Genomic DNA, 7868 nt, shown 5'->3' on the forward strand with positions numbered 1-7868 from the left:
ACTTCCATAGAGCAGAGGAAGGGAAAAATAATACCTTTATAGTGGAGAAAACTGACAGACATCACCTGAACCAAATGATCAAGGTGAGAATCGCCAGTAATAAATTATGTTGATATCCTTATGGCCTCTTATATGATGCAATGGGAAGGGTATTTCATTTCTATACTATTTTTTCTAGAAGTCCAGAACCCTGGTCTAGTCATGAGAAAACATCAGACAAGCTGAGGAGTGTCATATAAAATACCTAGCCAGTATTTCTCCAAACTGGGAAGGTCATGGGAAACAAGGAGACTGAGTGACTGTCACAGATCACAAGGGACTAAGGAGGCATAGCTAAATGAAAAATGGTATTCTGGATTGGCTCCTGGAACAGAAAGATGACATTAGTGGAAACACTGGTGAAATCCAAATGAAGTATGGAGTTTAGTTGGTGGTAATATACCAATGTTGACTTCTTAGTTTTGACAAATGTATTATGGTGATGTAAGATGTTAACTTTAAGGTTAAGGGTGTATAGGAACTCTATGATATCTTTTCAGTTTTTCTGTAAATCTATAATTATTCTAAGGGATTACTGCTTTTTCCTTTATCTTTCATCTTTTTCCCACCCTCGATTCTGTGAATGTAGGACTTATACCTACCTACATCCAGTTTCCCTGTGTCATTATAAGAAAGTATTCTTTGCTAAGTAAAAAGAGACAGTGAAAATTTGTCCCTCTCCAAAAAATCCTTTGTCTTTTTATTTTCTGGCTTTTTCTTTGGTGCCATGAGATTCCAATATATTTATAAAAGTCTTAAGTTTATTCATAAAGCCATACAAAAGTTATTTTTTTAAAAAAATCTAAAAAAGAAGTGATAATACTCCCCAAAATCAGATTCAAAGGAATATAAATAGCTAGGTTATCAAGTAAAGATATATTTAAAGTGAAATACCAACTGTATTTTGAAATGCCACTAATCCTTGAAGTTCTGTTACAAAACTCTACATCCTGAGAATAATATTTCAGAACATTCACGCAAAGGAGAAAGGATCAAAAATGCATTTTTCTTCTTCTTTAAGGGTCTTCTTTCATTTTATTTTAGGGCTCCTGGATAACCTCTCAGCTTAAGCCCAGTATTCACCAATCACTGGCTAATAACTAGAGCTGAAAGAGGGCTCTGCCCTAATGCCATTATGTTCAAGAGCCATGATTGATTGTGTTATAGTATGTTTTTGAAACCTAATTACTGTCTGAGTGAGTATCTGAACTCATTAATCTTTAGTCCTGTAAATAAGTAAAATTGACTAAATAACTGGATTTCTCTAATGATGGCTTAGGTTATCTTTGGACCTACTGCCTTGCCCTACCCTCTTCAGGGCAGCAAATTATTTTGTTTAATGGTAATTGCTCCCCAGCTTTGAAATCAATTTGTAAAAGTCGGCTTATAAAACAATTTTCCATGTTGCCCTGTGATTGCTTAGTCCCTACTCTATCTTTGTGGTATAATGAGCACATCCTGTGATGTGTTCACAAACCATTGTGTTTGCTGATGACCCTCCTTTGTGAGGAGGGCAACATCATTTAATGAGAGAAGAGGCTGTGTATATGTGGAAGGGGGTGGGTTGGAAGGGAAGTTTTATTTTCACCTTACTAACCCTACCTTAGTTCTTTTCTCCCCACCAAAATAGAAAACAATTTCATGTAGTGTGGCTTATTCCATATACTCTAAATAATGTAATAATCAATAAAGGTGATTCCTTTCGTCTTTCTCTAGCTGCAGCATAACTAGGTTGTGGAGTTTCTATTCATTCTTCCTTCTCTCTCTCTTTTTTTAATGTTTTCCTCCTTGTTACCATTTTATTATCCATTAGAACTATTCCCCAGATAGTAGCTTCAAGAGGAAGAGAATTAGGCAATATTCATATGCACCTTGGGACTTCTGCTTCCAGCCAAGGTGGGGGAAACATTGACCAGATATGCTCTCTCCTTGAAACAAATCAAAAAACATATATGAAATCACAGTTTTCAATGCATTGGACATCAGGCATCCAAGGACAGAGATCCCTGAGAAATGAGAACAAATGATTTGAGCCCCACAATTGCCACAGCTTATAGCCTTGAGAAGGTTTATAGGCTATAACACACAGAGAGAAAACATAATGAATGAAGAGTCGAAGCTCAGAATCTAGGGAGACCGTGGCAACTAGAAGTCATAGGACAGAGTGCCAAAGAGTGAAAGAAAACTCTGGAAGTCTGTAGAAAGAAGGTCCTCTTTGAATATTCAGCTGATTACTGATCAGCACATGTGTGTGAAGCAACTATCCAGGAGGAAAAAAGAATAACTCAGAAGGACTAGAGAAAACAGAATCTAACATTCACACAAGGCAGGAAATAGTATCTGTTTCCACCAGTCAGATTGGAAAACTCCCTAGTTCATTGGGTTTTGCTTCAGTATGAGGAATAAATAGCTCTAGATTTAAGGCTACCTAACAAAGCTGAAAAGTACGCCAGGCATGGACCAAATATTGCAAATAACTTATCTATCTCAGAACAAAGTACAGAAATATTTATAGGAATAAAAAAAAACAAACCACCCAGCATGCAACAAAATAAATTCATAGTGCTTGATGTCCAATTAAAGATTACTGGGCATATTAAAAAGGAACATATGACCCATCTGAGTAGAAAACCAATTAATCAAAATCAACCTAGAGCTGACAGTGATGTTAGAATTCACAGACAAGGACACTAAAAGCAGTTGTTATAACTTTATTCCATATGTTCAAGAAGCTAGATGAAAGATTGAACAAATTAAGTAGAAAGTGGAAGATGTAAAAAAGACCCAAATCAAACTTTTAAAGATGAAAACTACAGTGGCTGAGATGAACAGGGCATTTGATGGGATTAACAGCAGATTAGTCACTGCAGAGGAAAAGATTGGTTAAATTGAAGACACAGCAATAGTAACTATTGCAAAGGAAAAACATTGAAAAATAAAGCTCAAGAAAATATGAAAAAGCAGCAGTGAACTGTGAAACAATTTCAGTCAGCCTAAAATACATGTTTTTGGAGTTCTCAAAAGGAGAATGAGATGGGACATAAAAATATTTGAAGAAAGGGGTGCCTGGGTGGCTCAATCAGTTAAGAGTCCGACTTCGGCTCAGGTCATGATCTCACGGTTCATGGGTTCGAGCCCTGCGTCGGTCGGGCTCTGTGCTGACCGCTCAGAGCCTGGAGTCTATTTCAGATTCTGTGTCTCCCTCTCTCTCTGACCCTCCCCTGCTCACGCTGTCTCTCTCTCAGAAATAAATAAAATATTAAAAAAATTAAAAAATTTTTGAAGAATATTTGAAGAAAAATAATCCAACTTAAAAGTGGGCAGTGGACCTGAAGAGATATTTTCCCAAAGAAAACATATGGTCTGATGACCAACAGACACATGAGAAGATGCCCAACATCATTAATAATCAGGAAATGCAAATCAGAACCACAATGAGATATCACCTCACACCAATCAAAATGGCTATTATCAAAACAGGGGCACCTGGGTGGCTTAGTCAGTTAAGCATCTGACTTCAGCTCAGGTCATGATCTCACAGTCGTGAGTTTGTGCCCTTCATCGGGCTCTCTGCTGTCAGGATAGAGCCTGCTTTGGATCCTCTGTCTCCCTCTCTCTGCTCCTCCCCTGCTTGTTCTCTCTCTCTCTCTCTCTCTCTCTCTCTCTCTCTCAAAAATAATAAACAAACAAACATTTTTAAAAAGATGAGGAACAAGTATTGGTGAGGATGTGGAGAAAAAGGAAACCTTATGCACTAGTAAGAATACAAATTGGTACAGTTACTATGAAAAACAATATGGAGTCTCCTCAAAAAATTAAATATAGACATACCATATGATCAGTAATACCACTACTGGACATTTAACCCAAGAAAACAAGAACACTTATTTGGAATGATATAAGCACCCCTATGTTTATTGCAGCATTAGTTACAATAAATAGAATATTACTCAGCCATCAAAAAGAATGAGATCTTGCCACTTGTGGCAACGTGGATAGACCTAGAGGGCATCATGCTAATAAGTACAGTAAGTCAGACAGAGAAAGACAAATACCATATGATTTCAGTTATATGTGGAATGTAAAAATAAAAGAAATGAATGAACCAACTGACAAAAAAAGCAAACAAATAGACTCATAAATACAGAAATCAAACTGGTGGTTGCCAGAGGGGAGTTGGTGGGGAGAATGGGTGAATAAGTAAAGGGGATTATGAGGTACCAACTTCGGTTATAAGTCATAGAAGTGAAAAACACAGCATAGGGAATATAGCCAATAATATCATATTAATGTTGTATGTGACAGATAAAAAAATTTAAGCAATAATGGCTAATAAGTTTTCAAATTTGATGAAAACTGTAATTCCAGAGATCCAAGAAGCTCAACAAACTCTAATCACAAGGAACATAAAGAAAACTACACCAAACACTTTGTAATCAAATTGCTCAAAACTAGTAATCAGGAAAACCATAGAAATAGCCATAGAAAAAGATATTACACACAGAGGGACAAAGATAAAGATAATGGCATACTTCTCATTAGAAATAACATAGGGCCATCTGGGTGGCTCAGTTAGTTAAGCAGTCAACTTTGGCTCAAGTCATGATCTTGCAGTTTGTGGGTTCAAGCCTCACATTGAGCTCTGTGCCAACAGCTCAGAGCCTGGAGCCTGCTTCAAATTCTGTATCTCCCTCTCTCTGCCCCCCTCACTCTTGCTTTCTCTCTCTCTCTCTCAATATTAAATAAACACTAAAAATTTTTTTTAAAAAAGAAATAACGTAAGAAGACAGTGGAACAATGTTTTTAAAATTCTAAAATAACAAAACCTAGAAATCTATACCAAGTGAAAATATATTTCAAAATGAAGGCAAAATACTGCCTTAGACATACAAAAACTGGAACAATGTATCATCAGAACTGTACTACAAAGAAAATCATTTAGTAGAAAGAATATGATAACCAGTTAGAGATATTGATCTATACAACATAATGAAGAGCATCAGAAACATTAACTACATGACTAAATATATAAGATTTTTTTTTCTTATTAGCTGCATCTCTTTAAAAGATATGGGACTATCTTAGGAATAATAGTAATACAGTATGGGGTTTATAACATATGTAGTAGTAAAACATATGACAAAAGATAGCACAAAGATCAGGAAGGGAGAAATGGAAATGGAAACATGCATCAGAAATCCATTCAAAAATTAACATTTACTGTTATGTAAGTATTGCAAGTGCTATTTACTGAACATCTATTATGCATTAGACACTGTTCTAGCAGTTACACATACAGCAGAGGGCAGAATGGTTAAGGTCCCTGATTTCATGGATTGTACATTTCACTGAGTTGGCAGTTAACAGTATACGAATAAACAGGATAATTACAAACTGTTTTAAGTGCCACAGAGGAAACAAATAGGATGCTATAATAGAGAATAAAAAGTGTATGGGAATCAGTTAAAGTGATCAAGAAAGTTGTATGTGACAAGGGGACATTTGAACTGAAATCTGAGGGATGAGAAGAAGCCAGCCCAGTTGAAAATCAAAGGAGAGGAACCCAGGCTGAGATAACTTATGAGCAAAGGCCCTGAAGGTGGGTAAGAACTCAGCTAATTTTAGAAACTGACCTTCCAAGGGACAGTATGGCTGAAGTATAGTGAGAGAGAGGGGTAGAGAGGTGAGAGATGGTGCTGGGGCAGAGGTCAGGTCAGGCAGGGTCTTGAAGCCTTGATCAGGGTTTTGGGGTTCATGCTGAGCATGATGGGAAAACATTAAAGAGTTCAGCAAGGGAGCAAGATTATCTGGTGTATCTTAAACAAAAGATAATTTTGCTGTAGGATGGAGAATGAAAGATAAGGAGCAGGAATATAAAAAGGAGGCTGGTCACAAGGCTATTGTTGTTGAGGCAAGAGATGCGGGTGGTGGTATGAATAGACATAATGGCAGTAAGAAGAAATAAAGTAACTATATTAAGTACGTATTCTGGAAGTAGAACTGGCAGGGCTTGATGACAGATATATGGATGTGGGGGCCAGAAAAGGAAGAATCCCCTAACTGGGATTTCACCCAGGTCCATCTGAGTTCAAAACCTTCTGTTTTCAGTGCTGCCATTATTAGGTTATTATGAATGGTGTATCTCACCAGTAATGAAAATATTATAAAGTATAAAACCACAGACTTTGCCATCAAGGGCACAGAATGATAATTGACAATAAAAAAAGTTATGTTAGCTAGAAACTAAATGATACCAATAAATGTTATAGAAGTTCAGAGGAAGAGGAAGAGTATGATTTGACAGGGAAAGAGAGAACACTGTGTGGAGGGTGAGCAGTATTAGCAAAGACCTGGAAGTGGGGATTCCCATAGATTTTTAAAGGGATACTATTGAAAGTACAATGGCACATTAGTAAATAAAAACCAAAGACAGTTGTCTCTGAATACGTAGCTAGAGGTGGACTTGGTCAGCTTGTAATGACTGAAGGGTAGTGCCAAACCTCTAAATGGCAACCTTCAGGTCGACAGCTTGTCATCATTGTGGAGCTATTGCTGAAAAATGGGGAATTCTCATATATTATATACACCATAGCAATTGCTCTACTTATTTTTTTGAGAGAGAGAGAGTGCAGGAGTGTGCCTGAGAGTGGGGGAGGGGCAGAGAGAGGGAAAGAGAAAATCCCAAGCAGGCTTTGCACTGTTAGTGGAGGACCCCATGTGGGACTTGATCTCATAAACTATGAGATCATGACCTGAGCCAAAATCAAGACTCAGGTGCTTAACTGACTGAGCCATCCAGGCATCCTACATAGCAATCATTTTATTTTATTTTATTTTATTTATTATTATTTTTTTAATAGTTTATTGTCAAATTAGTTTCCACATAACACTCAGTGCTCATCCCCACAAGTGTCCTCCTCCATGCCCATCCCCCCTCCCCCCACATCCATCAGTCCTCAGTTTTTGTCAGCATTCAAGAGTCTCTCATGGTTTGCTTCTCTCCCTTTCCCCCACCATTTCTGCCCTTCTTCTCCCCCTTGTTCCTCCGTCAAGTTCCTCCTAATCCTCCTATACGTGCAAACATATGATATTTGTCCTTCTCTGCCTGACTTATTTCGCTCAGCATAACACCCTCAAGGTCCATCCATGTTGCTACACATGGCCAGATTTCATTCTTTCTCATTGCCATGTAGTATTCCATGGTATAGATAAATCACATCTTCTTGATCCATTCATCTGTTGATGGACACTTAGGCTCTTTCCATGTTTTGGCTATTGTGGAGAGTGCTGCATAGCAATCATTTTAAACAGAAATTAGGGATAGCAGGGTTTCACGTCTCAACCAACCTGAGACAAATGGTGAAAGCAGAATTTGAAATTGTTCATGGTCAGAGGTTTTTCTACCACTTAACAGAAATGAAAGACATCTTTTTTCTCTCCCCCCCGCTTTTCCTACTTAACCTTCTTCTTTAAGAATATACTACTGGTTTTTCTAACTATGTGGTCATTTGTGATCTGTGATGGTTGGACTTTATTGAGCATTATCAGAATGTACAGACATTGTAAATTACGGTAGCTCTACCCATGGAGAGTTTTCTGAAACATGGATTAGACTCCAAAGCACCAAAAGTTAACCCATTTGGGTGACTCCTAAGATTGGCCCTCTGGGAAGCAGCCCCAGCTTTACTAACCTTATGGTGTCATGGAGGGAATCCACAGCAAATGACCCACTGGAATCCTTTGGTTCTGTAACCAAAAGGTCGCCTTTGCCAATCTTAGGCCCCAGCTACAGGATTGGATGTCTGAAATTCATAATTTATAAGCTCAGT

Source organism: Crocuta crocuta, unplaced genomic scaffold (genome assembly GCF_008692635.1).
Source record: "Crocuta crocuta isolate KB4526 unplaced genomic scaffold, BGI_CrCroc_1.0 scaffold113, whole genome shotgun sequence".
NCBI classification, from domain to species: Eukaryota; Metazoa; Chordata; class Mammalia; order Carnivora; family Hyaenidae; genus Crocuta; species Crocuta crocuta.